General features: G+C 49.2%; 1 protein-coding gene across 1 annotated transcript in view; it reads right to left on the bottom strand.

The window, feature by feature from the left end:
* The window catches only part of PAK4 (p21 (RAC1) activated kinase 4), a 34,281-nt gene extending 10,948 nt beyond the window's left edge, over positions 1-23,333 (bottom strand). The window contains 2 exon segments of the mRNA XM_038767028.1: positions 8,008-8,152; positions 23,248-23,333. The gene's annotated coding sequence lies outside the window, so the exon portion shown is untranslated.
* Positions 23,334-24,183: the final 850 nt, after the last annotated feature.

Here is a 24,183-nt window from a genome sequence, read left to right as displayed (position 1 = left end):
TGGACTAAGCGTTTGGGAAGTACGAGCTGGCAACATATAGAGCCGGTCCCTACCCAACAGTGGGCTCACAGTCTAGAAGCGCTGGGGTAGATGCAAGGTAATTAGGTTGTCCCGCGTCACGGTCTTAATCCCCATTTGGAGAAGCAGCGTGGCTCAGTGGAAAGAGCCCGGGCTTTGGAGTCCGAGGTCATGGGTTCAAATCCCGGCTCTGCCAACTGTCAGCTGGGTGACTCTGGGCAAGTCGCTTAACTTCTCTGTGCCTCAGTTCCTTCATCTGTAAAATTGGGATGAAGACTGTGAGCCCCCCGTGGGACAAACTGACTGAGCCCCCTCCTTCCTCTCCCCCTCCTCCCCCTCTCCATCCCCCCTACCTTACCTCCTTCCCTTCCCCACAGCACCTGTATATATGGATATATGCTTGTGCGGATTTATTACTCTATTTATTTATTTATTTTACTTGTACTTATCTATTCTATTTATTTTATTTTGTTAATATGTTTTGTTTTGTTCTCTGTCTCCCCCTTCTAGACTGTGAGCCCACTGTTGGGTAGGGACCATCTCTGTATGTTGCCAACTTGTACTTCCCAAGCACTTAGTACAGGGCTCTGCACACAGTAAGCACTCAATAAAGTGCTTAACAAATGCTATCATTATTATTATTATTATTATGTGCAAAACACTGTGATAGATACAAGTTAAACGGGTGGGAATAGTCCCTGTCCCACATAGAGCTCACAGCTTTAATCCCCATTTTATAGATGAGGTAACTGCCGCCGTGGGACAACCTGATCACTCTGTAACCTCTCCAGTGCTTAGAACAGTGCTTTGAACATAGTAAGCGCTTAACAAATGCTATCATTATTATTATTATTATGTGCAAAACACTATGATAGGTACAAATTAAACAGGTGGGCATAGTCACTGTCCCACAAAGGGCTCACAGTCTTAATCCCCATTTTATAGATGAGGTAACTGCCCCCATGGGACAACCCGATCACTTTGTAACTTCCCCAGCGCTTAGAACAGTGCTTTGCACATAGTAAGTGCTTAACAAATGCTATCATTATTATTATTATTATGTGCAAAACACTATGATAGGTACAAATTAAACGGGTGGGCATAGTCACTGTCCCACATAGGGCTCACAGTCTTAATCCCCATTTTATAGATGGCAACTGCCCCCGTGGGACAACCTGATCACTTTGTAAGCTCCCCAGAGCTTAGAACAGTGCTTTGAACATAGTAAGCGCTCAACAAATGCTATCATTATTATTACTATTATGTGCAAAACACTGTGATAGATACAAATTACACGGGTGGGCATAGTCCCTGTCCCACATAGGGCTCACAGTCTTAATCCCCATTTTATAGATGAGGTAACTGCCCCCATGGGACAACAAGATCACTTTGTAACCTCCCCGGCGCTTAGAACAGTGCTTTGAACATAGTAAGCGCTTAACAAATGCTATTATTATTATTATTATTATTATTATTATGTGCAAAACACTGTGATAGGTACAAGTTAAATGGGTGGGCACAGTCCCTGTCCCACATAGGGCTCACAGTCTTAATCCCCAATTTATAGATAGTAACTGCCCCCGTAGGACAACCTGATCACTTTGTAACCTCCCCAGCGCTTAGAACAGTGCTTTGAACATAGTAAGCGCTTAACAAATGCTATCATTATTATTATTATGTGCAAAACACTATGATAGGTACAAATTAAACGGGTGGGCATAGTCACTGTCCCACATAGGGCTCACAGTCTTAATCCCCATTTTATAGATGAGGTAACTGCCCCCGTGGGACAACCCGATCACTTTGTAACTTCCCCAGCGCTTAGAACAGTGCTTTGCACATAGTAAGCGCTTAACAAATGCTATCATTATTATTATTATTATGTGCAAAACACTATGATAGGTACAAATTAAACGGGTGGGCATAGTCACTGTCCCACATAGGGCTCACAGTCTTAATCCCCATTTTATAGATGGCAACTGCCCCCGTGGGACAACCTGATCACTTTGTAAGCTCCCCAGAGCTTAGAACAGTGCTTTGAACATAGTAAGCGCTCAACAAATGCTATCATTATTATTATTATTATGTGCAAAACACTGTGATAGATACAAATTACACGGGTGGGCATAGTCCCTGTCCCACATAGGGCTCACAGTCTTAATCCCCATTTTATAGATGAGGTAACTGCCCCCATGGGACAACAAGATCACTTTGTAACCTCCCCGGCGCTTAGAACAGTGCTTTGAACATAGTAAGCGCTTAACAAATGCTATTACTATTATTATTATTATTATTATTATTATTATTATTATGTGCAAAACACTGTGATAGGTACAAGTTAAATGGGTGGGCACAGTCCCTGTCCCACATAGGGCTCACAGTCTTAATCCCCAATTTATAGATAGTAACTGCCCCTGTAGGACAACCTGATCACTTTGTAACCTCCCCAGCGCTTAGAACAGTGCTTTGAACATAGTAAGCGCTTAACTAATGCTATCATTATTATTATTATTATGTGCAAAACACTATGATAGGTACAAATTAAATGGGTGGGCATAGTCACTGTCCTACATAGGGCTTACAGTCTTAATCCCCATTTTATAGATGAGGTAACTGCCGCCGTGGGACAACCTGATCACTCTGTAACCTCCCCAGCGCTTAGAACAGTGCTTTGCACCTAGTAAGCACTTAACAAATGCTATCATCATTATTATTATTATTATGTGCAAAACACTGTGATAGGTACAAGTTAAACGGGTGGGCATAGTCCCTGTCCCACACAGGGCTCACAGCTTTAATCCCCATTTTATAGATGAGGTAACTGCCCCCGTGGGACAACCCGGTCACTCTGTAACCTCCCCAGCGCTTAGAACAGTGCTTTGAACATAGTAAGCGCTTAGCAAATGCTATCATTATTATTATTATTATGTGCAAAACACTGTGATAGATACTAATTACACGGGTGGGCATAGTCCCTGTCCCACATAGGGCTCACAGTCCTAATCCCCATTTTATAGATGAGTTAACTGAGCCCCAAGGAGGTTAAGTTTATTGCTACCTTGTACTCTCCCAAGTGCTCAGTACAGTGCTCTGCGGACAGTAAGCGCTCAATAAATACAACTGGATAAATGAATGACTCGAGAGCCGCCGGCCAGACCCGGCAGAGGAAAGGGCAAAGGTGAAGCCTCCACACACCATCCCACTGATCTGGAATTTGTCCTCTCGCCGTCGTGCAACCCGTAATAATTATTACGGTATTTTGTTAAGTGCTCACTATGTGCCAGGCGCTGTTCAGTCATTCCGTCGTATTTATTGAGCGCTTCCTGTGTGCAGAGCACTGTGCTAAGCGCTTGGGAAGGCCAAGTTGGCAACATACACCCAACAGCGGACTCACAGCCCAGAAGGGCTGAGGCAGGTACAAGATAATCGGGTTGGACCCGGGGCTCACGGTCTTGATCCCCATTTTCCAGATGAGGGGACTGAGGCACAGAGAAGTCAAGGGACTTGCCCGGGGTCACCCAGCAGACAAGTGGCGGGGCCAGGATTAGAACCCACGACCTTCCAACTCCCAGGCCGGGGCTCTATCCACTAGGCCATGCCGCTAGGCAGGCTAACGACCAATCCCGGCTCTGCCGCTTGTATGCTGTGTGGCCTTGGGAAAGTCACTTCACTTCTCTGGGCCTCAGTTCCCTCATCTATAAAATGCGGATGAAGACTGTGAGTCCAGTGTGGGACAACTTGATTACCTTTATATCTACCCCAGCGCTTAGAACAGTGTGTGGCACATAGTAAGCGCTTAGCAAATACCAAAAAAAAAAAGGTGGTTCTTTATTGAGCGCTTATGTATGCTGTGTGGCCTTGGGCAAATCACTTCACTTCTCTGGGTCTCACCTATAAAATGCGGATGAAGACTGTGAGCCCCTCACGGGACAATTTGATTACCTTTATATCTACCCCAGCACTTAGAACAGTGCCTGGCACATAGTAAGCGCTTAACAAACACCAAAAAAAAAAGGTGGTTATTTATTGAGTGCTTATCTATGCTGTGTGGCCTTGGGCAAGTCACTTCACTTCTCTGAGCCTCAGCTATAAAATGCGGATGAAGACTGTGAGCCCAGCTTGGGACAACTTGATTACCTTATATCTACCCCAGCGCTTACAACAGTGTGTGGCACATAGTAAGCGCTTAGCAAATACCAAAAAAAAAAATGTGGTTATTTATTGAGCGCTTATGTATGCTGTGTGGCCTTGGGCAAGTCACTTCACTTCTCTGGGCCTCACCTATAAAATGCGGATGAAGATTGTGAGCCCCACGTGGGACAATTTGACTACCTTTATATCTACCCCAGCACTTAGAACAGTGCCTGGCACATAGTAAGCGCTTAACAAATATCAAAAAAAAAAAGGTGGTTATTTATTGAGTGCTTATGTATGCCATGTGGCCTTGGGCAAGTCACTTCACTTCTCTGGGCCTCACCTATAAAATGCGGATGAAGACTGTGAACCCCGGGTGGGACAACTTGATTACCTTTATATCTACCCCAGCGCTTAGAACAGTGCGTGGCACATAGTAAGCGCTTAACAAATACCAAAAAAAAAAGGTGGTTCTTTATTGAGCGCTTATGTATGCTGTGTGGCCTTGGGAAAGTCACTTCACTTCTCTGGGCCTCACCTATAAAATGGGAATGAAGACTGTGAGCCCCGCGTGGGACAACTTGATTACCTTATATCTACCCCAGCGCTTAAAACAGTGCGTGGCACATAGTAAGCGCTTAACAAATACTGAAAAAAAGGTGGTTATTTTTTGAGCGCTTATTTATGCTGTGTAGCCTTGGGCAAGTCACTTCACTTCCCTGGGCCTCACCTATAAAATGTGGATGAAGACTGCGAGCCTGGCGTGGGACAATTTGATTACCTTTACATCTACCCCAGCGCTTAGAACAGTGCGTGGGACACAGTAAGCGCTTAACAAATACCAAAAAAAAAAAAAGGTGGTTATTTATTGAGCGCTTATGTATGCTGTGTATATGTATCTTTCCACTGAGCCACGCTGCTTCTCTATCCCAGCTGGAGTTGTATCTACCCCAGCGCTTAGTACAGGGCTTGGTTGAGTACACCACAAATGTATATAGGTTTATACATATTTATTACTCTATTTATTTTACTTGTACATATTTATTCTATTTATTTTATTTTGTGAATATGTTTTGTTTTGTTGTCTGTCTCCCCCTTCTAGACTGTGAAACCCGCTGTTGGGTAGGGACCGTCTCTAGATGTTGCCGACTTGGACTTCCCAAGCGCTTAGTCCAGTGCTCTGCACACAGTAAGCGCTCAATAAATGAATGTATATATGTTTGTACATATTTATTACTCTATTTTACTTGTACATATTTATTCTATTTATTTGATTTTGTTAATATGTTTTGTTTTGTTGTCTGTCTCCCCCTTCTAGCCCATGAGCCCGCTGTTAGGTAGGGACCGTCTCTATATGTTGCCAACTTGTACTTCCCAAGCGCTTAGTCCAGTGCTCTGCACACAGTAAGTGCTCAATAAATACAACTGAATGAATGAATGTATATATGTTTGTACATATTTATTACTCTTCTAGACTGTGAGCCCACTGTTGGGTAGGGACCGTCTCTAGATGTTGCCAACTTGGACTTCCCAAGCGCTTAGTCCAGTGCTCTGCACACAGTAAGCACTCACGATTGAATGAATGAATCCAGCCTGGGCACCAGGGTGGGAGGCTGGGAAGCTCCCAGCCCACCCGGGAGAAGGGGGGGAAAGGGGCAGGGATTTTCCCCTTCTGCCTTCCCCCCTTTCCCAGCTGCTTGCTGGACCTGGGATGGAGACGAGGGGCGGGAAAGAGGGTCAACGGCCCCCACCCCACTTCCCAACCCGGAACCGGACACCAGAGCATGAGGCAGTTATCTGAAATTCCCATGGAAAGAGGAGAAAGGAGGAGGGAGAAGGGAGAGGGGGAAGGGAGCACCTGACGGGGACCAGAGGGAAAGGGTCTGTGTGTGAGTTGGCGAGTGGGGGGCTTGCAGGATCCCCATGCACTCAAGGAGCTGGTTACCCTCCACCCCGGGAATGTTTCAGGAAACGGGAGGCCTCCAGGAGGACCACGGGCTCCCCGTCTGCCCACCTTCCCGGGCCAGTCCACCGGAGCCCTGACCAGTGGGATCAATCAATCGTATTTATTGAGCGCTTACTGTGTGCAGAGCACTGGACTAGGCGCTTGGGACGGACAAATTGGCAACATAGAGAGACGGTCCCTACCCAACAGCGGGCTCACAGTCTAGAAGAGGGAGATGGAGAACAAAACCAAACATATTAACAAAATAAAATAAACAGAATAGATAGGTACAAGTAAAATAAATAAATAGAGTAATAAATATGTACAAACATGTATACATATACACAGGTGTTGTGGGGAAGGGAAGGAGGTAAGATGGGGGGGGATGGAGAGGGGGACGAGGGGAATGTGTGGTTCACCTCCTGTGGAGCCTGGAGGGGGCTGGGGGGAAGCCGCTTTTTTTGGTTTTCAATCAATCTATCAATCAATTGTATTTATTGAGCGCTGTGTGCAGAGCACTGTACTACGCGCTTGGGAAGTGACCCCCACCCAAGATGGCATCTCTCCCGACCTAAGGCCCGCATTCCTCTCCCGGCCAACTTGCGGCTCAGCTTGCCAACCTCCGGCCTTACCTTAAGGCCTTACCTTACCTTAAGCGCTTAGTACAGTGCTCTGCACACAGTAAGTGCTCAATAAATACAACTGATTACCTCCTCCAGGAGGCCTTCCCAGACTGAGCCCCCTCCTTCCTCTCCCCCTCTCCATCCCCCCCTCCTTACCTCCTTCCCTTCCCCACAGCACCTGTATATATGCCTATATGTTTGTACGGATTTATTACTCTATTTATTTTACTTGTACATATCTTTTCTATTTATTTTATTTTGTTAACGTTTCGTTTTGTTGTCTGTCTCCCCCTTCTAGCCTGTGAGCCCGCTGTTGGGTAGGGACCATCTCTCTATGTTGCCAACTTGGACTTCCCAAGCGCTTAGTACAGTGCTCTGCACACAGTAAGCGCTTCTAGACTGTGAGCCCACTGTTGGGTAGGGACCGTCTCTATATATTGCCAAATTGCACTTCCCAAGCGCTTAGTACAGTGCTCTGCACACAGTAAGCACTCAATAAATATGATTGATTGTTGATACGACTGATCGATTGATTGATTGTCCCACCTATCCTGCGCGAAAGAGATCTGGGGAGTCGTGATTGGAGTCGGGGCTTCGACACGGAGATGGCTCTAGAGGAGGGATGGGGGAGATGGGGGCAGGGAGCTGCCTGGGGAAGAGCCATTCATTCATTCAATCGTATTTATTGAGCGCTTACTGTGTGCAGAGTACTGGACTAAGCGCTTGGGAAGTCCAAGTTGGCAACATAGAGAGACGGTCCCTACCCAAGGCGCCAGGGGAGGGGGAGGCTGCGGAGGGGCTCTTATCGCACCCCTGGGAGGCTGGAGAATTTGATTCCCAAAACAAGAGGGGGAGGAGAGGGAAGGCAAGAGAGAGGGCAGGCGCCGGGAGATGGGGAGGCAAGATTCATTCATTCATTCATTCAATCGTATTTATTGAGCGCTTACTGTGTGCAGAGCACTGGACTAAGCGCTTGGGAAGTCCAAGTTGGCAACTTCTAGAGACGGTCCCTACCCAACAGTGGGCTCACCGTCTAGAAGATCAGATCCACTCCATTCGCTCCACTCCCGGGGGGAAAAGCTCGAAGGCTCCTAGGCTGGACGCGGCTTACGCTCGGAGGGAGAAGTCGCCCACACACCCTCCCACCCCGATGCCGAGGCGATAACACCCAGCTCCCCATTCCTCGGGGTGGACAGTAGCCCCACGCGGAGGTCCCGAGTCCCAGCCTTAATCTCGGCCCGGCCTCCCAACCTCGAGGGCCCGGGCCGAGCCGGACGGGGCACTCACCTTCACCGCCGCCATCCTCCTACTTCCTGAAAGTTTGGAAAGCCAGCTGCCCGACTGCCCGCCCTCCGCGGGGCGGGGGGGGACAAACTCCAGGGAAAACAGCGATGGAGGGAGGAAGCGAGGGCCGGAACCCTGCTTCCCGCAGCTGGGGGAGAGAAAGACGGGGAGGTCAGCAGTTTACTCTTTGGGTGACATCTGAACTTCCATACACACTCACACCACACTCATGGAGCCTGCCCCACGTTGGCTCTCCCATTCCCAGTTTGACCAGGGCCCAGTTTCGGGCCGCGGACGTCGGGATCCGGGTCGGGAATGGGGGGCCGGGCACGGGAAAGCCAAGGCCTGGGCCCACTTCCAACCCCTTGGGGGCCCGCTCCGGCTCCGTCGCACCCAAGGAATGCCTGGCACGGAGCCGGGCGGGCTCGGTTCCTCGGTGCCCGGCCGGGAGACGGTGTCCACCCGTCTGCCGGCCGGCCCGTGGCTGTGCTGGGGTCTCCCCCAAGCTGGGCCCCGCCAGGAGCCAGAGGGGAGGTGGGGGGGCGGCCAAAAAGGTGGGGGGGTGTCTAAGGGGGCCCAGCCAGGGGTGGGGCCCCGGCGGACCGGTTGGCCAATGCGGCCTCCGTGTTTGAAACAAAGCAACCACTCAGGAGGGGGAGCAGGAAGAGGGGATAGGAGGAGGAAGAAGTGGGAGGAGAAGGGAGCGGTGGGAAAAGGGGAGGAGGGGGGAGAAAAGAGGGCAAGAAAGGGTTGGGGGGGGGAGGATGAGGCAAGAAATGCCGATTCCTTTGGGGGGGGATCTCAGAGACAGCCCCCCACCATCCCTGGCTGTGGGCAATTCTTGGGAGACACAGCGAAGGGGGACGTAATGAATCAACATCATCATTATTATTATGGGTTCAAATCCCGGCTCCGCCAATTGCCAGCTGTGTGACTTTGGGCCAGTCACTTAACTTCTCCATGCCTCAGTTCCCTCCTCTGTAAAACGGGGATCCTTCGCGGCGCTTAGAATAGTGCTTTGCACCTAGTAAGCGCTTAACACCGTGCCATCGTTGTTATTATTATTATGGGGGGAGCCGGAGTGCGGTCAGCCAGAGGAGGAGACGGGGGAGCTGGACGCGGCCCGGGTGGAGGTCACTCGGAGGGACCGTGGGGCCAGGAAATATATATATATGTATATATATATATGTATATATATATATGTATGTATATATTGTGTACATATAATATATTATATATATAATGTATATCCTGTATATATGTATATATGTTTGTACATATTTATTACTCTGTTTTACTTGTACATATCTATTCTGTTTATTTTAGTTTGTTAGTGTGTTTGGTTTTGTTCTCTGTCTCCCCCTTTTAGACTGTGAGCCCACTGTTGGGTAGGGACCGTCTCTAGATGTTGCCAACTTGTACTTCCCAAGCGCTTAGTCCAGTGCTCTGCACACAGTAAGCGCTCAATAAATACGATTGACTGATTGATTGAGCGCTTACTGTGTGCACAGCACTGTACTAAGCGCTTGGGAAGTGCAAGTTACCTCATCTGTAAAATGGGGATTAAGACTGTGAACCCCACATGGGACAACCTGATCACCTTGTAACCCCCCCAGCGCCTAGAACAGTGCTTTGCACATAGTAAGCGCTTAACAAATGCCAACATTATTATTATTATTATTATTATGTAAGTGCCCGGCCCTTGGTCCTGGCTAGCCCGGCTTGTGTCCAGGATTGGGGGGACGCAGGGTGGGGGGGGGGGAGGGGAAAAGAGAAGGAGAGGGAAGGGGGATTGGGATTTGCATCTTTTGAGCCCCCCCATTCATTCATTCATATTTATTGAGCGCTTACTGGGTGCAGAGCACTGGACTAAGCGCTTGGGAAGTCCAAGTTGGACCCCCAGAGCTCTGACTCTTCAGTCTCTCTTCATTCCCTGGCTGGTGTTTTCCCAGCAGCCAGAATTGGCTCCCTGTCATCATCATCATCATCAATCGTATTTATTGAGCGCTTACTGTGTGCAGAGCACTGTACTAAGCGCTTGGGAAGTACAAGACGGCAACACATAGAGTCCCCTCCTTGGCGGCTTCCCCCGGCCCATCGGGCCCACTCCCACCCCATCCGACAACTCCCCAAGGCGGTAAGCCCGGCCCTGGGGCACCTGGGGTCTCCGCCGCTGACCCCCATTTCCTACGTGAGAGGCAGCGTGGCTCAGTGGAAAGAGCCCGGGCTTTGGAGTCCGAGGTCATGGGTTCAAATCCCCGCTCCGCCACCTGTCAGCTGGGTGACTTGGGGCAAGTCACCTCACTTCTCTGGGCCTCAGTTATCAATCAATCAATCGTATTTATTGAGCGCTTACTGTGTGCAGAGCACTGGACTAAGCGCTTGGGAAGTCCAAGTTGGCGACATAGAGAGACGGTCCCTACCCGACAGTGGGCTCACAGTCTAGAAGGGGGAGACAGACAACAAAACAAGACATATTCACAAAATAAAACAGAGTAAATATGTACAAGTAAAATAGAGTAATAAATCCGTACAAACATATATACAGGTGCTGTGGAGAAGGGAAGGAGGTAAGGCGGGGGGGATGGAGAGGGGGAGAACCTCTAACTCCAAAGCCCGGGCTGACTAAGAACTGTACTAAACGCTTGGGAGAGTACAGGGCAGCGGAATTAATAATAATAATAATAATAATAATAATAATGGCATTTGTTAAGCACTTACTATGTGCAAAGCACTGTTCTAAGCGCTGGGGAGGTTACAAGATGATCAGGTTGTCCCATGTGGGACTCACAGTCTTAATCCCCACTTTACAGATGAGGGAACTGAGGCCCAGAGAAGCTGCCCAAAGTCACGCAGCTGACAAGTGGCGGAGCCAGGATTTGAACCCATGACTTCTGACTCCAAAGCCAGAATTAGCAGGCGTTCTCTGCGCGCAACGAGATGACGATGTAGAGGACTGTACCTCCCTTCCCCAGTGGCTCCGCTGGCCACAAAGCCGGGGTGTCTATCACTCGGGGGGGGGGGGGTCGGGAGGAGAGGGGGAATGGCCAGCACCATGGGGAAGGGGGTCCCAACGGGCCCCCTGAGGCCCAGAACAACTTGCCGGGGAGCCCATGCCGGGGCACGTGCCCAGCTGACCGCTGGCACGGGGTAATAACAATAACAATAATAATAATAATAATGACATTTATTACTCTATTTATTTATTTTACTTGCACCTATTCTATCACCCAGCTGACAAGTGGCGGAGCCGGGATTTGAACCCATGACCCCTGACTCCAAAGCTCGGGCTCTTTCCACTGAGCCACGCTGCTTCCCTAGTATTCATTCATTCACTCAATAGTATTTACTGAGCGCTTACTGTGTGCAAAGCACTGGGCTAAGCGCTTGGGAAGTCCAAGTTGGCAACATCTAGAGACGGTCCCTGCCCAACGGCGGGCTCACAGGCTAGAAGGGGGAGACGGACAACAAAACAATACATATTCACAAAATAAAGTAGAATAACTATAACCCTAGACTTTGAGCTCGCTGTGGGCACGAATGTGTCTGCTATACTATTCCTTCCCCTCCCCACAGCACCTGTATCTATGTATATATGTTTGTACGTATTTATTATTCTATTTATTTTATTTGTACGTATTTATTCTATTTATTTTATTTCCTAGACTTTGAGCTCGCTGTGGGCACGAATGCGTCTGCTATACTATTCCTTCCCCTCCCCACAGCACCTGTATCTATGTATATATGTTTGTACGGACTTATTACTCTATTTTACTTGCACGTATTTATTCTATTTATTTTATTTGGTTAATATGTTTTGTTTTCTGTCTCCCCCTTCTAGCCTGTGAGCCCGCTGTTGGGTAGGGACCGTCTCTAGATGTTGCCAACTTGGACTTCCCGAAGCGCTTAGTCCAGTGCTCTGCACACAGTACGTGCTCAATAAATATGATTGAGTGAATGAATGAATACTAGGGAAGCAGCGTGGCTCAGTGGAAAGAGCCCGAGCTTTGGAGTCAGAGGTCATGGGTTCAAATCCCGGCTCTGCCACTTGTCAGCTGGGTGATAGAATAGGTGCAAGTAAAATAAATAGAGTAATAAATGTCATTATTATTATTATTGTTATTACCCCGTGCCAAGCTAGCTCTCTTCCTCCCTTCAAGGCCCTACTGAGAGCTCACCTCCTCCAGGAGGCCTTCCCAGACTGAGCCCCCTTTCCTCTCCCCCTCCTCCCCCGCCTTACCTCCTTCTCTTCCCCACAGCACCTGTATATATGTTTGTACATATTTATTACTCTAGTTATTTATTTACTTTACTTGTATATATCTATTCTATTCATTTTATTTTGTTAATATGTTTGCTTTTGTTCTCTGTCTCCCCCTTCTAGACTGTGAGCAAGCTGTTGGGTAGGGACTGTCTCTATATGTTGCCAACTTGTACTTCCCAAGTGTTTAGTCCAGTGCTCTGCACACAGTAAGCGCCCAATAAATACGATTGATTGATTGATCATTATTATTATTACAACCCCAAAACCAATCTGGGTTTTGAGGAGCCCTGGACTTTGATCCCGAGCTGGCTGGCTGTGTGTTCTCAGGCCACACCCTTGACCTCTCTGAGGGTGGGAGAGCGAGAAGGAGGGAAAAACTGTGGTTCTGGGAAGAGCATACCGAAGTGGGGAGGGGCAGAGATAAATCCCAAATTCCTTCCGCTTAGAAAAGCCGGTGCCTGGCGCTTGGGAGAGAAGAGGCTGGGCCCGTCCAGACGGTCAGGGAGCCCGGGGGGCCGGTGAGGCCCGTCCTTCAGCCTCTCCGGCCAGTGTGGGAGGCTTGGCTTTCCGAGGGCAGGATTCCCAAGAGATGAAATCAATGGATGGCGGAAGCGGCTTCCGTCCGGGAATCCCACCGGGCTGCGTCTGTGCCAAGGAGCAAAGTCTCCGCCGGCGGACGGCGATTCGGGCCCAGCTGGGAAACGGAGGGCCACCGGGGACCCTGATTAGGCACAGGCGGTGGACCGGCCACACAGTCCACTACAGAGCGGTCAGTCAGTGGTATTGACGGTGTGCAGGGCAATCAATCAATCAATCGTATTTACTGAGCGCTTACTGTGTGCACAGCACTGGACTGAGCGCTAGGGAAGTCCAAGTTGGCAACACAGAGAGATGGTCCCTACCCAACAGTGGGCTCACAGTCTAAAAGGGGGAGAAGGGCATTGTATTAGGCGCTTGGGAAAAGTTTGAGAAGCAGCGTGGCTCAGTGGAAAGAGCCCGGGCTTGGGAGTCCGAGGTCGTGGGTTCAAATCCCAGCTCCGCCAACTGCCAGCTGTGACTTTGGGCAAGTCACTTCACTTCTCTGTGCCTCAGTGACCTCATCTGTAAAATGGGGATGAAGACTGCGAGCTCCCCAAGGGACAACCTCATCACCCTGTAACCTCCCCAGCGCTTAGAACAGTGCTTTGCACAAAGTAAGCGCCCCATAAATGCCGTCATTATTATTAGTAGGAGAGACCAGGGCTAGATCGGAAGCAGAACTTCCCAGTCCGGCCGTTCCCTGGCCGAGGAATTCTGCTGGAGGGGAGGAAGGGGCACTGCCCCTATTTTTCCCAGCCGGGGGAGGGTGGCAGGGGAAGCAGCGTGGCTCAGTGGAAAGAGCCCGGGCTTTGGAGTCAGAGGTCACGGGTTCGAATCCCAACTCTGCCACACGTCTGCTGGGTGACCTGGGGCAAGTCACTTAACTTCTCCGGGCCTCAGTTACCTCATCTGTAAAATAGGGATTAAGACTGTGAGCCCCACGTGGGACGGTTTGATCACCATGCATCCCCCCCGGCGCTTAGCACAGTGCTCTGCGCATAGTAAGCGCTTAACAAATGCCACCAAAAAAAAAAAAAAAACCGGCGGCAACCGACTCTCCTTGGATGCCTCCGGCTTTCCTCCGTGCCAGACGGGGGGGAGAGCCCGTCGGCGGACGGACGGACGGAGGGATGGACGGACCACTCCGGAGGAGCATTCCCGCCCTTCCAGCCGGCCCCGGGTGGGGCTGCCCTAGAAATCGGGCGGCAGGAAACCCCAGAGGAACCCCACGAGAAGTGGCGTGGCTCATGGGGTCAGCGGTCGTGGGTTCAAATCCCGGCTCCGCCAATTGTCAGCTGCGTGACCTCGGGAGAGTCACTTCTCTGTGCCTCAGTTCCCTCATCTGCAAAATGGGGATGGACTGTGAGCCCCCCGTGGGACAACCTGATCACCTTGGATCCCCCCAGTGCTCAGAACAGTGCTTTGCACATAGTAAGCGCTTAATAAATGCCATCAAAAAATAAATAAAAAAGTTAAACTCCCGACACCGGCGTCCTTCCTGTTTCCGCCCAATCACTCTCCTGCTCCCTGGGGTCTCGGCTGGGGGAAGCTGCTGTAATGATGATTTTAATGCAATGTGTCAGCTGGCGGTGCTTAATTCCTAATTGTCCTTTCAAAAGACACACACACACACAAAAGCAGAGCGAGACGGGAGGGACACACAACCGCAAGTGAAGAACACGCATGCACAGATTCCTTCACTAATAATAATACTAATAATGATAGCACTTATTAAGCGCTTACTATGTGCAAAGCACTGTTCTAAGCGCTGGGGAGGTTACAAGGTGATTACGTTGTCTCACAGGGGGCTCACAGTCTTAATCCCCATTTTACAGATGAGGGAACTGAGGCCCAGAGAAGTGAAGCGACTTGCCCAAAGTCACACAGCTGACAAGTGGCGGAGCCAGGATTTGAACCCATGACTTCTGACTCCAAAGCCTGGGCTCTTGCCACTGAGCCACGCCGCTACTGAGAGCTCACCTCCTCCAGGAGGCCTTCCCAGACTGCACCCCCTTTTTCCTCTCCTCCTCCCAAACCCTCCCGCCCTACCTCCTTCCCCTCCCCACAGCACCTGTATAGATGTTTGTACAGATTTATCATTCTATTATACTTGTACATGGTTACTACTCTATTTTGTTAATGATGTGCATCTAGCTTTATTTCTATTTATTCTGATGACTTGACACCCGTCCACATGTTTCGTTTTGTTGTCCGTCTCCCCCTTCTAGACTGGGAGCCCGTTGTTGGGTAGGGACCGTCTCTCTATGTTGCCGACTTGGACTTTCCAAGCGCTTAGTACAGTGCTCTGCACACAGTAAGTGCTCAATAAATACAACTGAATGAATGAATGAATGAATCACCATTTTACAGTTGAGGTGACTGAGGCCCAGAGAGTAAGTGCTCAGTAATAGGGACCGTCTCTATATGTTGCCAACTTGTACTTCCCAAGCGCTTTGTACAGTGCTCTGCACACAGTAAGCGCTCAATAAATACGATTGAATGAATAAATACGACTGAATGAGTGAATGAATGAATCTGCCCCGGGTGGGGAAAGTGTCCCCCGCTCAGAGGCAGGGGCATGGACCGACTGACCTCTCGAGGCCCTTCCGAGGTTCGGGTCGTAATCGTGAGCGGAACTGTAACAAAGTCGAAGTCATCATCATCATCAATTGTATTTATTGAGCGCTTACTGTGTGCAGAGCACTGTACTAAGCGCTTGGGAAGTACAAGTTGGGAACATAGTCACAACTACTTCTCCCGGAAAGAGGAGATTGTTTGGGGGGGTGGTAGGTTTCCCAGTCAGCATTCCTACTCTTTCCTAGCTCTTTCCAGCATCCCCCCCCACCCAAACCTTCACAGCAGGGGTTCAGAGAGGAAAAGCAGGGGAGGAGGGCACCGCCTCTCAATCAATCAATCGTATTTATTGAGCATTTACTGTGTGCAGAGCACCGTACTAAGCGCTTGGGAAGTACAAGTTGGCAACATATAGAGACGGTCCCTTACCCAACAGTGGGCTCACGGTCTAGGAAACAGTCACAGCCTCTCCCAACCCCCTGCCCAATCCGGCCCCGGGCCACCCTGGCATTCAGGGAGTGTGGCACGTCCTTCTCCACCAGGCTGACCTCCAATTTTCACCCTCCGGAAGCCCAGCCCCGCCCGGGGATGCCCACGCGGGGTCACGGCTTCCCTTGGTTACGGCTGCCCACCGTCGCCGGCCCCCCGTGCCTACGGAAGGACCCCCGGACTCGCCGCCGCGGCTCGGGAGGCAGAAACCGACAACGGCCCCGTCCGGGGTCCCGGGAGAGCGGCGCGACGTGGGCTCCCTTGGGGCCGAGAGTGGACGGGCTCCTCAGGCCTCCCCGGAGAGCCAAGGAGGGAGGGAGATGTACCTTGATGGCGAGACGATGACAGGAAAGACGTGGTGAAGGGGGAAATCCACCAGGGAAAGGCAAACAGCCACGAAGCGAGTCTCTCGCGTGGGTGGCCGGAGAGATCGGCGCCCCTTCCCGTGACCCACCCAACTGGCCCAAGCGATGCCCGCCCGCCCAGACGACTCCTCCAGTCTAGGCCCTCCTTACTCTCCCCTAGATATAAACTCGCCGTGGAAAGTTTACACTCGACCAGATTGTACTTTCCCAAACGCTTAGTACAGTGCTCTGCGCACAGGAAGCGCTCAACAAGTACGACCGACTGCCTGACTGTAATTCTTTGGCAGCCGGGCCGCACGTGTCCACACTCCGTCCCCCTTTAAGAGAGACTCAAGGAGGACTTACCTCGGGGCACAGACGGACGGCGAGTCGGGGGGAACGGAACCCAGGTCCCCCCACTCCCAGCCCGGGCCCGTCGCCGTCGGCCCAAATGCCACCCGGTCGCTCGGGCGAGGCCGGGCCGCGATTCCCGCCAGCCGAAAGGTCGCGATGGGGAAAAGCCCAGGATTCCCAGGGTCAGCCTTCCCCCACCCCCCTCTTCCTCACCCAATTAAAGGTCTGTCCAGTAACACAAGATAAAAGGACTGACTGTGGTTCAATCTAAGTGGGGCTATGGAGCTACCATTTCTCTCCCTCTATTCTTAATAATAATAACGATGGCATTTATTAAGCGCTTACTATCAATCAATCAATCGTATTTATTGAGCGCTTACTGTGTGCAGAGCACTGTACTAAGCGCTTGGGAAGTACAAGTCGGCAACACATAGAGACAGTCCCTACCCAACAGTGGGCTCACAGTCTAGAAGCACTATGTGCCAAGCACTGTTCTAATATATTTGAACGTATTTATTACTCTATTTTACTTGTATATATCTATTCTATTTATTTTATTTTGTTAATATGTTTTGTTTTGCTCTCTGTCTCCCCCTTCTATCAATCGCATTTATTGAGCGCTTACTATGTGCAGAGCACTGTACTACGCACTTGGGAAGTCCAAGTTGGCAACATAGAGAGACAGTCCCTACCCAACAGTGGGCTCACAGTCTAGAAGGGGGAGACAGACAACAAAACCAAACATATAAACAACATAAAATAAATAAACAAATAAATAGACTGTGAGTCCACTGTGGGGTAGGGACCGTCTCTAGATGTTGCCAACTTGGGCTTCCCAAGCGCTTAGTACAGCGCTCTGCACACAGTAAGCACTCAATAAATAAAATTGATTGATTGATTGATTGATTGGGGAGGTTACAAGATGATCAGGTTGTCCCACAGTGGGGGGCTCACAATCTCAATCCCCATTTTACAGATGAGCAAACTGAGGCCCAGAGAAGCGAAGTGACTGGCCCGAAGTCACCCAGCTGACAATTGGCAGAGCCGGCATTTGAACCCATGACCCCTGATTCCAAAGGCCGGGCTCTTTCCATTGAGCCACGCTGCTTCTCTGCTTCTTCAATCCGTCAATCGTATTTATAGAGCACTTACTGTGTGCACAGCACTGTCCTCTTGTTCTTCTTGTGCGTAGGGAACTTGTCTGTCAACTGCTGTCCTCTCCCGAGTGCTTAGTAATAATAATAATAATAATGATGGCATTTATTAAGCGCTTACTGTGTGCAAAGCACTGTTCTAAGCGCAGGGGAGGTTACAAGGTGATCAGGTTGTCCCATGGGGGGCTCACAGTCTTCATCCCCATTTTACAGATGAGGGAACTGAGGCACAGAGAAGTGAAGTGACTTGCCCAAAGTCACCCGGCTGACAACTGGCAGAGCTGGGATTTGAAGCCATGACCTCTGACTCCAAAGCACGGGCTCTTTTCCCATTGAGCCACGCTGCTTCCCAATGCCAATTCCCAATGAGTACAGCTCTCGGGGCGCGGAGTAAGTGCTCAATAAATACCACTGATTGATTGACTGATTGCTCCATCCTCCCACTGAACTTCCACGTTCCCGGCCTCGCGGCCTTCCTCCTCCGGGCTCTTCCACCCGGCTGCGTCTCTCCTCACGCTAATTGAAGTTCCGAGAGCTTTCGTGAGAAGCGTCTGGGTGGGCCAGCTCAGTCCAGTGAGGTGGCCCCGGGGGGCCCACATTGGGCCACCACAGCGTCAGGCCCTCTGCCCCGGGGGACCCAGAGCCAACTCTTTCAATCAATCAATCAATCAATCGTATTTATTGAGCGCTTACTGTGTGCAGAGCACTGTACTAAGCGCTTGGGAAGTACAAGTATAATAATGATGGCATTGTGTTAAGCACTTACTACGTGCAAAGCACTATTCTAAGCGCTGCGGAGGATCCCCGTTTTACAGATGAGGTATCTGAGGCCTGGAGAAGTTAAGTGACTAGCCCAAAGTCACACAGCTGACGAGTGGTGGAGCCGGGATTTGAACCCATGACCTCTGGCTCCAAAGCCCAGGCTCTTTCCACTGAGCCATGCTGCTTGTGGCTATATATATATATATATATATATATATATATATATATATATATATATATAAAATATAATATAAAATACAATATAATAATAATAATATGATGGCATTTATTAAGCGCTTACTATGTGCAAAGCACTGTTCTAAGCGCTGGGGAGTTTACAAGGTGATCGGATTGTCCCACGTGGGGCTCACGGTCTTCATCCCCATTTTACAGATGAGGGAACTGAGGCCCAGAGAAGTGAAGTGACTTGCCCCAAGTCACATGGCTGACAAGCGGTGGGGTAAGAATTTGAACCCATGACCTCTGACTCATTCATTCAATCATATTTATTGAGCGCTTGCTGGGTGCAGAGCACTGGACTAAGCGCTCGGGAAGTCCAAGTTGGCAACGTATAGAGACGATCCCTACCCAACAGTGGGCTCACAGTCTAGAAGGGGGAGACAGACAACAAAACAAAACATATTAACAAAACAAAATAAACAGAATAAATATGTACAAATAAAATAGAGTAATAAATGCATAGATACATATATAAAGGTGCTGTGGGGAGGGGAAGGAGGTAAGACGGTGGGGATGGAGAAGGGGACGAGGGGGAGAGGAAGGAGGGGGCTCAGTCTGGGACTCAATCAGTCAGTCAATCAATCAATTGTATTTATTGAGTGCTTACTGTGTGCAGAGCACTGTACTAAGCGCTTGGGAAGTCCAAGTTGGCAACATATAGAGACAGTCCCTACCCAACAGTGGGCTCACAGTCTAAAAGGGGACTCCCAAGCCCGTGCTCTTTCCACCGAGCCACACTGCCCCCATATCCCGCATCTTTCTCTGTCCCCTTCCCCTCTGCCCCCTCTCCCGCTTTTCTGCCCTTTCGGACCCCTGATTCTTGATCCCGTTCCCCGGACGCCCCTCCTCAGCCCCCTTCCCCCAACTTCTTGAGCAGCGTGGCTCAGTGGAAAGGAGCCCGGGCTTTGGAGTCAGCGGTCATGGGTTAGAATCCCGGCTCCGCCACTTGTCAGCTGGGTGACTTCACTTCTCTGGGCCTCAGTTCCCTCATCTGGAAAACGAGGATGAAGACTGTGAGCCCCCCGTGGGACAACCTGATCACCTCGTATCCTCCCCAGCGCTTAGAAGAGCGCTTTGCACATAGTAAGCACTTACTAAATGCCATTATTATTACCTCATCTGTACAATGACGATTGAGAGTGTGAGCCCCATGTGGGACAACCTGATCACCTTGTATCCCCCCAGCGCTTAGAACAGTGCTTTGCACATAGTAAGCGCTTAACAAATGCCATTATTATTACCTCACTTGTAAAATGGGGATTGAGAGTGTAAGCCCCCCCGTGGGACAACCTGATTACCTTGTATCCCCCCAGTGCTTAGAAGAGCGCTTTGCACATGGTAAACGTTTAACAAATGCCATTATTATTATCTCATCTGTAAAATGGGGACTGAGAGTGTGAGCCCCCCCATGGGACAACCTGATCACCTTGTATCCTCCCCAGCACTTAGAACAGTGCTTTGCACATAGTAAGCGCTTACTAAATGCCATTATTATTACCTCATCTGTACAAGGAGGATTGAGAGTGTGAGCCCCCCGTGGGACAACCTGATTACCTTGTATTCCCCCAGTGCTTAGAAGAGCGCTTTGCACATAGTAAGCACTTACTAAATGCCATTATTATTACCTCATCTGTACAAGGAGGATTGAGAGTGTGAGCCCCCCGTGGGACAACCTGATCACCTCATATCCTCCCCAGCGCTTAGAAGAGTGTTTTGAACATAGTAAGCACTTACTAAATGCATTATTACCTCATCTGTAAAATGGGGATTGAGAGTGTGAGCCCCCTCCGTGGGACAACCTGATCACCGCGTATCCTCCCCAGCGCTTAGAAGAGCGCTTTGCACATAGTAAGCACTTACTAAATGCCATTATTATTACCTCATCTGTACAATGAGGATTGAGAGTGTCCCATGTGGGACAACTTGATCACCTTGTACCCCCCCAGCGCCTAGAAGAGTGCTTTGCACATAGTAAGCACTTACTAAATGCCATTATTACCACCTCATCTGTACAAGGAGGATTGAGAGTGTGAGCCCCCCGTGGGACAACCTGATCCCCTCATATCCTCCCCAGCGCTTAGAAGAGCGCTTTGCACATAGTAAGCGCTTACTAAATGCCATTATTATTACCTCATCTGTACAATGGGGATTGAGAGTGTGAGCCCCCCACGGGACAACCTGATCACCTCGTATCCTCCCCAGCGTTTAGAAGAGTGTTTGGCACATAGTAAGCGCTTAACAAATGCCATTAAAAGAACAAAAAACCAAACCATTTGGCCTGGCTGGTTTGGGCCTTGGCCTGCCTGGAGGCAGGGGGCTGGACTTGGGGAGCTCTGCAGATCAATCAATCAATCAATCGTATTTATTGAGTGCTTACTGTGTGCACAGCACTGTACTACGCGCTTGGGAAGTACAGATCTTTTTGGTTCTAGGATTGGGGACCCCCTCCCTGGCCCTGGCCGCCCCTTCCCCTTCATGACCCTCCCAGCCCTCCCCCCTTTCATTCATTCATTCGTTCAATTGTATTTATTGAGCGCTTACTGTGTGCAGGGCACTGTACTAAGCGCTTGGGAAGTCCAAGTTGGCAACATATACAGACGGTCCCTACCCAACAGCAGGCTCCTTCCTCTCCCCTCCCCAACCTCCCCGCCTCACCTCCTTCCCCTCCCCACCGCACCTGTATATATTTATATATGTTTGTACGTATTTATTACTCTATTTATTTTACTTATGCATATTTATTCTATTTATTTTATTTGGTTTATATGTTTCATTTTGTTGTCCTTCTCCCCCTTCTAGCCTGTGAGCCCGCTGTTGGGTAGGGACCGTCTCTCTATGTTGCCAACTTGTACTTCCCAAGCGCTTAGTCCAGGGCTCTGCACACAGTAAGCACTCAATAAATACGATTGAATGAATGGATGAATAGAAGGGGGAGACAGACAGACAAAACATATTAACAAAATGAAATAAATAGAATAAATATGTACAAATAAAATAGAGTAATAAATACGTACAAACATATACGATTACGATTATATACAAATACGATTGAAAGAATGAATGACCTCTGACTCCCAAGCCCGAGCTCTTTCCAATCAATCAATCAAGCCCAGAGAAGTGAAGCGACTTGCCCAAAGTCACCCAGCCGACAACTGGTAGGGCCGGAATTTGAACCCATGACCTCAGACTCCCACGTCCGTGCTCTTTCCGCTGACCACGCTCCTTCTCTATTATTATAGAGAATCTATTATCACTATATTATTATTATAGTGTAACCTCCCCAGCGCTTAGAACAGTGCTTGGCACATAGTAAGCGCTTAATAAATGCCATCATATTATTATTATTATTATATTGTAACCTCCCCAGCGCTTAGAATCAATCAGTCGTATTTATTGAGCGCTTACTATGTGCAGAGCACTGTACTAAGCGCTTAGAACAGTGCTTGGCACATAGTAAGCGCTTAATAAATGCCATTATATTATTATTATTACATTGTAACCTCCCCAGCGCTTGGAACAGTGCTTGGCACGTAGTAAGCGCTTAATAAATGCCATCATATTATTATTATTATATTGTAACCTCCCCAGCGCTTAGAACAGTGCTTGGCACATACTAAGCGCTTAATAAATGCCATCATATTATTATTCTATTGTAACCTCCCCAGAGCTTAGAACAGTGCTTGGCACACAGTAAGCGCTTAATAAATGCCATCATATTATTATATTGTAACCTCCCCAGCGCTTAGAACAGTGCTTGGCACACAGTAAGTGCTTAATAAATGCCATCATATTATTATTATATTGTAACCTCCCGGCGCTTAGAACAGTTCTTGGCACATAGTAAGCGCTTAATAAATGCCATCATATTATTATTATTATATTGTAACCTCCCCAGCGCTCAGAACAGTGCTTGGCACATAGTAAGCGCTTAATAAATGCCATCATATTATTATTATTATATTGTAACCTCCTCAGCGCTCAGAACAGTGCTTGGCACATAGTAAGCGCTTAACAAATGCCATCATATTATTATTATTATATTGTAACCTCCCCAGCGCTTAAGCACTTAATAAATGCCATCATATTATTATTATTATATTGTAACCTCCCCAGCGCTTAGAACAGTGCTTGGCACATAGTAAGCGCTTAATAAATGCCATCATATTGTTATTCTATTGTAACCTCCCCAGCGCTTAGAACAGTGCTTGGCACACAGTAAGCGCTTAATAAATGCCATCATATTATTATTTTGTAACCTCCCCAGCGCTTAGAACAGTGCTTGGCACACAGTAAGCGCTTAATAAATACCATTATGATGATGATGCTATATACAGGTATAGATATATTCACCTCCACCCCGTTGACCCCTGGCAATGGGCCTCTGACCTTTGACCCCTGCGGGTCCCCGAGGCGCCCCCGGCCCCCTTCGGCGGCAGCCCCCCGCCTCCCCTTGATTGATCAATAGTATTTATTAAGCGCTTACTACGTGCACAGCACTGTACTGGGCGTCTCTCGCCGGCTCCTCGGTGCCCTCCGCCCGGCCCTGGACGGCCGCCCCTCACGCCTCACGCCTCCGCCATGGCCGCCGCCGGCGCCATATTGGCCCCCACGCCCACATCCGGGGCTTCCCCGTCGCCCGCCCGTTCCCACGGCAACGGGGGAGGGGGCGGAGGAGGCCCCGCCCATCTCGCCCTCCCCGATTGGCCCCCGCCCGCCGCGCGGCGCGCGGCGAGAGGCGCGAGCCGGGCTACGATTGGTCAGATTGGGAAGATTGACAGGGCCGCCAGGCCCCGCCCCCGCCACCACCACGCCCTGCAAGGAAAAAGCCCTCCCGCCCGAGATTACTCTTAAAGGGGACGTGCACATTTCATTCACTCATTCATTCATTCATTCATTCATTCATTCATTCATTCATTCATTCACTCACTCACTCACTCACTCACTCACTCACTCACTCACTCACTCACTCACTCACTCATTCGGGCATTCATTCATTCACTCATTCGGGAATTCATTCATTCATTCACTCATTCGTGCATTCATTCATTCATTCATTCATTCACCCATTCGTGCATTCATTCATTCATTCACGCACTCATTCACTCATTCATTCATTCGTTCATTCATTCATTAATTCATTCATTCAATCGTATGTATTGAGCACTTACTGTGTGCACAGCACTGGGCTAAATGCCTGTATGTATGTATACATGTTTGTACATATTTATTACTCTATTTATTTATTTATTTATTTTACCTGTACATATCTATTCTGTTTATTTTATTTTGTTAGTATGTTTGGTTTTGTTCTCTGTCTCCCCCTTTTAGACTGTGAGCCCACTGTTGGGTAGGGACCGTCTCTATATGTTGCCAATTTGTACTTCCCAAGCGCTTAGTACAGTGCTCTGCACATAGTAAG

Source organism: Tachyglossus aculeatus, chromosome 26 (genome assembly GCF_015852505.1).
Source record: "Tachyglossus aculeatus isolate mTacAcu1 chromosome 26, mTacAcu1.pri, whole genome shotgun sequence".
Lineage (NCBI taxonomy): Eukaryota > Metazoa > Chordata > Mammalia > Monotremata > Tachyglossidae > Tachyglossus > Tachyglossus aculeatus.
Note: the sequence above shows the minus strand (reverse complement) of the source record. Positions and strands in the feature narration are given on the sequence as shown.